We start from the raw sequence: 11,245 nt of genomic DNA, 5'->3' as shown, positions 1-11,245 counted from the left end.
AGAGTCATGACCGTGATGACGCGCAGGTCACTGCTCACGCAAAATCCAACCAATCAGAGCGTAAATTCATCAGAGTATCCCAGCGTCCTGTTTGCAGGGCGGGGGGTACGAGCGAAATATCGTCATAGCATATCTATATATATAAGAGAGAGTTTAACTCGGCCTCCGAGACGATGTTTGCTCATGAAAGGATCCGAGACCGCGGGCTCCCGCGGCGCCAAAATCGCTCCACGTCCGTGGAAAAATACGGAGGGTGTCTTCCGCCGGGTCGGACACTTCGGGTCGTCCTGATTTTCCCGTACGGACCGGCGATCCTTTTCGTCTATTTTTCGTGACAGCATTTTGCACAGGAATTTTCCGTCGTGTGCGCTTTCACGTTGACTGCCTGGCCGCCCCCTGTGCTGGCTTTTCTGCGAGTCTAGACTGTGCGAGGTCAGCGAGGTCAACGTAGGGGTTTCGTTTACGTGTTCTACTCAGCCGTACTGCCAAAGCGTTCACCAAATTGTGATATGGGGTGACCTTGGTAAAATATTTTTTCTCCATGGTGCGTGGCCACCGAGTGCCCCTATTCTTTCATAGGCTTCGCTTGCCGCCCCTGCGCCGAGTGCAACGAAAACTCAGAAGGACTACACATTAAGTATGCCTTGCGCGGTCTGACCAATCGAAAGTCTACACTGCGTAGTATTTCCGGGCTATGCAAAACTGTCGATGGCAACGCGTACTGCAGCCTGCTCCACACCCTGGAAACGAGGTTGGGTCTACGGTGCTCGCTATTTGAAGCGCAAGCATGTGACGTCGCGTGATAGAGTGCTGTTGCTTCCATAATGTGTTTACAGCTCCATGCTTCCACCACCAAGGCTGAGCGTTGTGAGTTCGCTGCCCGACACGTATAATTCAGTGTCGTGTTATAATTTCGGGGGCCTGTTTGGGGTCAACGAAGGATCGATGCATTCACAAAGAAATCGACGAAAGTGTCCGACCCGGCGGAAGACACCCACATTTTTCCACGGACGTGGAGCCATTTTGGTGTCGCGGGAGACCGCGGTCTCGGATCCTTTTAGGAGCCAACATTTCTCGGAGGCCGAGTAAAACTTGCTCTTATAAAGATGGTTGAACCAACTTCAATAAAAGCTAAATCAACTTTTTCCTCGAAGACGGTCTCGCAAATTGTAAGAAGTTCAAGTTTACGTTTGTTGAAGAGTCCAATACTGAAACTTAATTATGACCTTCCTCCACTAATCGTTTGTAATTTTATGGTAACACTCAACATTTTCATTTCAAATGACACCTTTACGTTTTATTGCATTATGATTTATTGTCAAAACTGTACAATCAGCCTTCGCCTGTGTACTACGGTAACCTTTTCACTGCGTTTTCCAAATGCGACTGCCTCACAAAATGCCAATTTAACAGACCAACGGGAACATTTACAGACAGTTGCCATGGTACATAATTATCATGTGCGTAAATCGACGGGGGACAGGGGGACCCCCCCCCATTTTAAACGGGGGATATTGTTTGGTCCCCCCCCCCACTTTTTCTTCCCCGAATAAAATTGTAGCCTACAACAATGATTCTATTGCTCAGAATACATGTAGCTGATTCAATTACTCCAAACTCAAAACTTTACAAGATGATCTTTTGCTGAAATTGGTTTTAGTGGTCAGAAATTGCCTCGCATCACACCACAGAAATTGCTTTTCTATAACTGCATGTCTCCTTAACTATGATCCCCATTTACATTTAACTCCCCAAATGTTCATCCCCAACACTACGCCCTACCCGATCTATGATCGGGTAAATCAGCTTGTATATCATAGAGATAAAGAATAAAATGACTAGATCGGCAGAGCTTCGCTCGTACTTCCGCCCTGCAAACAGGACTCGAACCCACGACCTCCCACCCTCTAGTGAAGGGCAAAACCTAATTTGATTTCACCCAAGTGATTTTTTCCAACTTTCACTCGGGAGGTGACACACTGAGTAAACAGTGTTTAGACGTCGGTGAAGGTTAGATAGAGGGCGCTGTGTCGGAGCTAGACGACTTTTATTTCGCGGGAGATTTTTAGCTTTTTAATCTTTGATTTTTCACATTTCCTCTGGCCATCCTGGTCTTTTAACCCATTTTATCGCTTTTGATGTTTCCAAGGATCTGCGTATTGGTTTATTGTTCGTCGTTTGTGTGAATTTTCGTCAAATTTCGTCATTTTTAGTCAACTGTGTAATTGAATCTTGAAGTTGGCCATTTTTAAAAACCACTGTGCAATCTTTAGATCGACATCGAAGTTTGTACTTGGACTTCCTACTGCCTCTTCTGCAGCTTTTGACTTGGATTAAAACTCTATGGAGTTCACCATTACTTATTTTGTGATTGGATTCCTGCTTACTTTTGCACGTATTAGTGATGGGATCTGCAAAACTGCAAGTACATCCGTAGACATAAGGCTGACAGATTGTGATCACGATATTGGCACAAGAAGCACCAGTTATTTTGCATCTGCGTTACTGCCTCGTAGACAATTTATCAAAACTCTGAAAAATTCTCATGGCCTATCCTGGACCCATGTTTTGTTGATTGGACTTGGAAATGATGTCAACCTAAACCCAGGCCCTCCATTAAACTCTTCGTTTGAAGACCCCCCTGCACCGTGTTGTGTTTGTGGAGAGGAAGTAGGATTATCCAGTGAAAGGTATCCAATGTGAAGAGTGTGAAAAATGGAATCATGCCGCTTGCATCAACATGAGTAGTAAAACTTACAACCTGTTGGCTAATTGTAGTACCTCATGGGTTTGTGATGGGTGTGGTCACCCCAATTTTTCTGGTTCGCTTTTTAGTATTGTGACTGATTTTGAAACTGAAAATCCCTTTACTCCACTTGACTCAGACCAGTCTTTGAGTGATGTACAACCCCTTGCTGCATCATCCCCCAAACCGCTTGGTAAAACCAGGAAGAGAAATCCTTCCCTGCGTGACACAGCAAAAACAAAGTCTAAGAAACCCACTAGAGCGAAGAACCTTACTCAGTGTCATTAACATCAATTTTCAAAGTCTGAAAAATAAGGCTTCTGAATGTTTGGCTATACTACATGAACACAAGCCGGACATTCTTATTGGCACAGAAACTTGGTTAAATGAAAAGATCCTTGATTGAATTGAAGTTTTTTTTTATTGTTCTTACCATTCTCGCAGTCCGAAGACTGAATTGCGATGGTTTACAATTTACAATTAACAGAAATCATTTAAAAAAAAACACCATTTATACATACGTTCGACATTAAAGTATTCTAAAAAGACTCTTATACATACATGTGCATTAAAAAATGTTAAAATTCTACCCAGACTAGATAAAAAGAACCGTGTTTTGTACATCTACACGCCTTTCAATCACACATAGTGATAAAAAGAATGCATTTTGTTTTACATCCAGACGTTACCATTTTTTATTACATTTCATTAGGTGTTGATTAATGAGTCTGACTAGGTAAGGCAGGGTACTGCTCCGCAGTCTCTCCGTTCTGCACTTAAAGTCTCTCAGTCGCTCACTGTGCCGAAGCTGACGCATTGAGCTCTGTGATTCGGGGAACCAAGGTCTGAAATTCTTATACAAGGATTTCGCAAACTTGATACAAAATTGTTCCCTTCGCTCACTCAAGGATATCAGGCCAGTCACCCGGAGAGCGTTATCATACTTCTCATAGTGATCGGAGAGGATAATGCGAAGAGCTCTCTTCTGGATCATCTCTACGTCGTTGCTTTGTTGTGCGGTTATTGAGGAGTGCCAGACTGGTACGCAGTACTCCAGCAAGGGCTAGGACGGATGTAACACGTGTATGAGCTCCGTGCGCTACCAAAAGAGGGCGCCCTTTTACCTAGCAACGACGCCCCATCCGGCTCGTTAGTAAAAACGTCATACACGCGCACGCACCACTGATTACTAGCGCCCATTGGCTGCAAACGCTCGAACTGCGTTAACTTCCGGTTCCAATCGTGCAGAGAGTGCTGGAGGTGACGTCACACTAACGAACCGGCAGGTACATTTCGCTGGTTGACGCGCACCGTTCCTTGTGTGTGACGCGCGTACACCAGGGGATTTGTTCTATGTACACACAGTGGCCGCGCACCCCCAACTGTACTTCCTTTGCCAGTGAGGGGGGTACTTGTGAACGGAGCGGATATGGTCAATAAGTCTTACACTGGCAAGCGGAAAAAGCGTTTCAGTGCGCGAATTAAATAGAATTTGCGTGAGGCTCTCTTGGTTATATCCTGAATATGTGCTATCCCATCGGAGATCGCTCTGGATCATAACGCCCAGTAGCTTTAAACAGTTCACTTCCTCCAGGATAGTATCATTCAGCTCTAATTGGAGGGGTGGTGGAGCAACTCGTGAGAATGACACTCGTATCACTTTGCACTTAGATGAGCCTGACGCGCAAACCAGTGTCCGAACACCACTCCTGAAATTCAGTCAGAGCTGCGGGTATCACACTCTCGTCGTTCACCTTCCGGCTTTCTGCAAAAGTCAGGTCATCCACATACTCATCTCGCCGACTGAAGCTGGCGATGTGAGCGCGTCGTTTATCATCGCGAGGAAGATGAGTGGTCCAAGGCACGTCCCTTGAGGGACGCCTCCATACGGTGTGAGTGGTGCCGAGAATTCACCATTGTATCGGGTAATCTGCTCTCTCCCATGAAGGAAACTCTCGATCCATGGAATGAGTGCTGGGCGTGCACCCCTTGTGAGGAGTTTGGTTATGGCGATGTTGTGGTTCACAAGATCAAACGCTTTGCTAAAATCTGTGACCACCACAGTGGAGACAGTCCGAAGCACGTCAGCGTTGCTATGCAGGAAGTGTAGTAAATTAACAAGGTAGTGAGATGTGGAGAGATACCTTGTCTGTTTCCGAACTGTTGATCACCAATGCCTTCACGGATATCTGCGAGAAGTTCGCCATAGACAAAAAGTTCTGCTAGCTTTGCGAAATGATCCGTCAAAGATATCGGACGAAGTTTGTCGAGTGAGGGCGGGTATTGTTTATGGACTGGCACAACGATCGACTTCTTCCATTGAGATGGTACCTTCCCTTCTGTTAGTGAGGTATTGATGATGTCACAAAGTGGGGACGCTAGTTCCAGTGCAAACTCACGAATCAACTTTGCGGAGATTCCGTCTGGACCACAACTCTTTCCAACTTTGATTTTCTTGAGTTCGGCATACACGATCCAAGGCTGGACCTGCGGAATAGTTTTAGGATCTATAGGTTGATATGCTGGTAACTCCTTGTCAGTGGCGTAGCCAGGAAGTTTTCAGGGGGGGGGGGGCGCTGGAACATTTCATGGGGGCGTCATGTAGGGGCGTCAATCGCTTCTCAAAAGTGGGGGGATACCTTGATCAGAACTGATGCAAGCGCGAAGCCCGAAGCCCTTACGGCGTGGGGGTTGGGGGCCCGCTTAAGGGCCCCGAAAAAAATGGATTCTAGATGTTCTGTGGTGTGATCTGAAGCAATTTCTTACCACTTTCCTCCATGCTTTAAAGGAAACATGCAGTCCAAAATTTTCATAACGTATTTTATTTTATATATACATTCATTTATGTGTATTAAATGTGAATTAAAAGCAGAACTGGTTCTGGTGTACGTTTAGTGTGGTAATTTGCCGTCCAAAATTGAACCCCCCTTTTTGATTTTCGCGGCAACTCCAAATGAGGGCGCTGTTCATGACATAAACAAAGGCAGAGAAATCCAGGGCCCGTAAATGTCGTCTGGGTACGAGACGGATTAGCGAAGCTACTGTGCTGTGTGTATGTGCAGCCGCCGCGTACCCGTACGTGGCATTATATGCACACGTACGAATGTGTCTACATGGGATATGTACAGTACACGTGGACGTGCCACGGTGCCACCGTTGTCGAATGAACACAACGACGACCGTCATGACCGTAAAAGTTCCGAAGACCGTCCTCTTCTTTCCTTAGCGAATCCAATGAAAATGGTACAGATTCGTCCGATTCGAATCAGAGTTCTAATGATTCAGACACTGACTCGATGTTTTTTTAGGGGCATGCCCAAGTTGCTGTACAGACCAGCATCAAAGCACGACGGCTCAAATAGCCTTGTTCAATGCGGTCTCTCGGTTTTTTGTCGAAGGGAGATAATCGGGCCCTGCACCCACAATCAACGCAGCTACGTGCGTGTACGACCCTTGTCCGTACGAACGGCTAACACAACCAGCAAGCACACACACGTGAGTACGGACTGTACGCATGGTGTAATAAGGCAGTAAATGTAGGCCTACTGTGTTCTGCGTGTGGGTGTACGTACGTGCGTGTGGGGGATATACGCGCCGCGTGGCCTGTCGAACCTATCTGTTGGGTTACGCGGACTAGCTCATGCATGTACATGTACTGTGTGTGCATGGCTGTTGTATATGTGTACGAGTACGTGTGTGTACATGTACGTGTGTACGTGCAAGCATAGCCTCGCTGTATGGTACAAGTTACTTTCTCACTAGCAGCGTACGGGCATCGATATGTGCACGCAAATATGCCTTGCCAAGTTGGGTAGGGATTTTCTTATCGGCGAATTTTTTTTTATCGGCGAATCGATAAGCCCAACGCCTTGGTCAAGGCTACGGCTCAAAGTGCAGCGCAGAGGGCAGCGAACTCACTGGGCCCGGACCACTTTGCTCTGGTATTTACCTTCACTTTGGCTCTCCAAATGCTCCGATATTTCGGATTTACTGGAAACAAATGAAGGCTTACTCCATCCTTGGTAGTTTTGCTACACCCAGCAGCCACACACCTTGTCGGCATGGCCGAAAATCGGGTGTTATTTCTCCTCGATTCCGAACGAAACACCAGAAAAACTTTCAGTGCCGCAATGTATATGTACAGTGTACATGTATTATGATGCACGCCGCAATGCCGGTGCACCCGCAGCGCGGCAAGTCTCTGCCTCCGCTTGCGTCATACCCCTCGCGAAGTTTTATGTTAATGAAGCTTCCCTTTGTGGGGCGGAGTAGTTTGACCAAACATGTTCACAAATTATTTTCCCCCATTTATCTTAGAAAATAAACACCGCCATACACAAAATATTGTTAAGAACATCATCCTTTATTGATTTAAGCAAAAAAAATGCAATCAAAATTTTATTTCATGTTCCCTTTAACTAATATTTTCTTAGCAAAAGATAATTATTTGAACATCGTTTTCGAGGTCAGTCATTGAATCAGCTATCAGTATTCTGAGCTATAGGCGTGGGGTTCGGGGCCCGCTTAAGGGCCCCGAAAAATTGGATTCTCGATGCTCTGTGGTGTGATCTGAGGCAATTTCTTACCACTTTAACCAATAATTATCTTAGCACAAAAGATAATAATTTAAACATAATTTTCGAGGTTTTCTCAGCTAAAGGCATAAGAAAATTTTTTGAACATTGTTTTGGAGGTTGGAGTTATTGAATCAGCTACCAGAATTCTGTGCTATAGGCGTGGGTTCGGGGTCCGCTTAAGGGCCCCGAAAAATGTTGGATTCTAAATGCTCTGTGGTTCTATCTGAGGCAATTTCTGACCACTTTAACCAATATTTTCTAAGCAATAGATACATTGTAGTACATAATAGGGCCCTGTAAATGAGACACGAGTTAAAAAATCTGGGGGGGGGGGCCCAGATTTATTTGATATTTGCCCCCACCCTTCAAAAAGTGGGGGGGGGGGGGGGGGGGGGGCAGTTCCCCTGTTCCCCCAGGATTGACGCCCATGGCGTCATGTAGATCAATGATAGCTTTTTTAGAAACTCAAAATCTCAGTGGGGGGGGGGGGGGGCGACTGGGGGAGACATCGCCCCCCCCCCCACCCCCCCCCCCCCCCCCCCGGCTATGTCACGCCGGTTGTCAGCTTACTGGTCCGCAGTCGCCGGTCAGTGGTCATCATGTGGATCATTCGCGACTATTTAGATTTAGATCAATGATAATTTTTAGAAACTCAAGAATTTTTTAGAAACTCAAAATCTCAGTGGGGGGGGGGGGGGGCGACTGGGGGGCGACAAGGTTTCATGGGGGGGGTCGCCCCCCACGGCCCCCCCCCCCCCCCCCGGTGGCTACGCCACTGCTCCTTGTTGTCAAGAGGATGTACATCTGACGACATATCAATGAATTGTTTCTTAATTACGTTGGCAATGTTGCGTTTATCCGTCGCTTCCACACCAGGAACATTGATTTCAGTTTTTGGTGACGAATTTGTGGTTGCGGTCTTCAGAAAGTTGAACCATGCACTTGGATTTTGCGTTTTCAGTCTTTGAATACGGTTTCTATAGTAATCCTCCTTTGATTTGTTGATCTCTCTCTGGACAAGATTTCTCAGACGAGACCATTCAGTGATACTCTGATGAAATGCAGTTTGTCTGGAATGGATCAGTTCCTTTACCATTGGGGACATCCATGGTTTATCCTTACAATGCATGTTGATCTCTCTGGTGGGAAAGAAGGACTGTACAGCAGGAAGGAGATCCTTGTAAAAGTTCCAACATTTGGCTTCAACACCAACTGCTTTGGTCACGGCAGACCAATCATGATGCACTATCCAATCTCCGAAGCGTCTGATGTCTGACTGACGCATTGGTTGGATTGTTTTGCGGCGAGTCTGGTTTCGATGTTGCACTTTGTAGTTTTTCGGCTCCCATATCACACCTCTGTGGTCACTACGGCCGAGTGGAGATGACAGTTGCACAGGTGAGTATAGTTTGTGAAGGTCGGTGACAATTTTGTCAAGGATAGCATCTTTTCGCGTAGCTTTATCAAGAATTTGTTTCAGTCTATGATTACTGATGAGCGGGGTCATATTCAAGTGGTTAACATCTCCAAGTATGATGAGTCCTGCATCAGGATGACTCGCAAGGATATCGTCCACTGCGTGAGTCATATGCTGAATAAGGGATTCGCTGTTGGGGTTGTTAAGAGGAGAATACACCGACGCTACAATAATGGAAGACAGTGTTCGTGGCAGTCGATGAGGGCGTAATTGCGCCCATACAATTTCATGCTCTGTAGGGACATTGAGGCGAGCCAAGGGTGTAGGGTTTATGTTGTTGTTTTTTTTATGTAGAGGGCCACACCCCCTCCGCGCCTGTTGGTTCGGCTCTTTGTAAACATGGAGTAGCCAGGGATCTTGAACACGTATTCAGGAACGTCTTCAGTGAACCACGTCTCGCTCACTGAGACGAGGTCGAAATCATTATCTCTGACAATAGTTATGAATTCGTCGAATTTGTTGACCAGTGATTGTGTATTCGTCATATAAACTGACGGTAAAGTGACTGTAGTTTTCTCCAATGCCACTTTGATAGATTGTTATTGTCGAGGTCTTCTATTCACCTTTCTTGGTTTTGGTTTGGTTATTCGCACCGGTATTTGTCTTTCCTCTGCAATGTGCGTGTGTATGTCTCGATAAGCGTATATGTGATGGCCGCCTCTTCGACTTCGAAGATGTAGAATTTCCAATTCCTTCAGAGTTTGGAAAAAGACATGGTTCAATACATTTAGCACTAGAAGCATGCCTCAGAGAAAATAGTTCTGAACTGGTGTATTGGATTAGTGGTGGCATAATTAGTATACAAAAGTCTAAAGCACTTGGATGACAATGGCGACTCTCCACGTTCTGGGAAGGCTGCTCACACAAATGGGAATCTGCTCAAATACATTGAACGCACAAACACAAGGGGCATCACTGTCCCATTGACTCTACACATGTAATAGGCTGCTTACGTATAGGAGTATGAAGTTCCAAGTCAGAAAAGTAGCTACGATCTTCGTCAAAATTCCTGGAAATGTCCAAGCAATGTGAACATGTCATCCGGTCCTCTGAAATCACTACTTCTCAATAAATGCTTAGTACAAATTTAAAACTATAATACAATGTACAAACCGTAAAAAATGGGAGGCAATTCAGAGCAGAAAATAGGTGTGGCAGCAGCTCAAACAGCTCAAACAGCGCCCTCTGAGCTTTTCCCACCAGAGTACGCTGTCTTTAGAAAAGATCGTAATGATGGCTACGGAGGTGTCTTGATAGCTGTCAAAAACCTCTCCTGTCATCTAGTGGATGAATTACATTTTGACGCCGAATGTATCTGGGTTCGCGTTGAATGTGGACCTAAGACGAAGGTGTACGTGGGGGCTTTCTACAACCCAGACTCCTCTCATGAACCAATTGATAGACTTGATACATCTCTCTCAAAGCTCCATCAATTAACCAAAGGAAAAGGTGAAATTTGGTTGGGAGGAGATTTCAACTTGAAAGACATCGATTGGGACGAAAGGTTGGTTAAGGTTGGCGCCCAGGTTTCAGCTCAGTGCAGGAAGTTAGTTGTCATTTGTAACTCCTTCAACTTAGACCAATTTGTTCTTGAGCCCACCCGGATGGAAAGTATTCTTGACTTGTTTATGACAAACAACCCCACCATCGTTGAATCCACCAGGGTGCTTCTTGGTTGTGGAGATCACAGCATGGTGACAATTCTGATTAACGCTGGATGTGTAACTACCAAACCAGTTCGTCGCAAATTCTTCCTGTACAAAAAAAAGGGAAGTTTGAAGACCTCCGTAATGATCATTGAAGAACTGTGGTGAAAATTTCCTCCATGAATTGAATCTAAGGACAGTTAATGAAAATTGGATTGTTCTGAGGGACACCCTCAACGCACTTACTGAAAAGTTCATTCCATCCAAGTATACTCTTCTACGAGATTTAAATTGCCTTGGTTTTCTCCTGCGCTCCGTCGTCAAAGCAGAAAGCTTCAACGTTTATGATAATAAACAGAAGAAAATTAACTCTGCTGAGGACTTCAAATTGTTCAGAAGCACAAGGAAAATGTATAAAAGAAACCTCAACAGAGCTCAACAGCAATATATCTCCAGTATGCTTGAGGAAGATCTCCAACACAACCCCAACAAGTTCTGGAAATATGTCAAATCAAAACGAACCGAAAATATGTAGGCGTCCATCCACTGAAGAATGGCACTGACACTGTTTCACGGACATAGTTGGGAAGGCAAACATCCTCAACTCCTTCTTCGAATCAGTTTTCACCAAGGACAACACATCCAGCCTCCCTAATCTACAGCAGTCTGTTCCAGACATTGAATCACTTGAGATCGTGGCTGAGGGTATCGAGAAACTTCTTCATGATTTGAACCCCTCCAAGGCTTCGGGACCAGATAACATTCCTAACAAAATCCTTAAAGAATGCAGCGTGGAGTT

Source organism: Patiria miniata, unplaced genomic scaffold (genome assembly GCF_015706575.1).
Source record: "Patiria miniata isolate m_02_andy unplaced genomic scaffold, ASM1570657v1 HiC_scaffold_11, whole genome shotgun sequence".
NCBI lineage: Eukaryota > Metazoa > Echinodermata > Asteroidea > Valvatida > Asterinidae > Patiria > Patiria miniata.
This window is presented reverse-complemented; position numbering follows the sequence as displayed.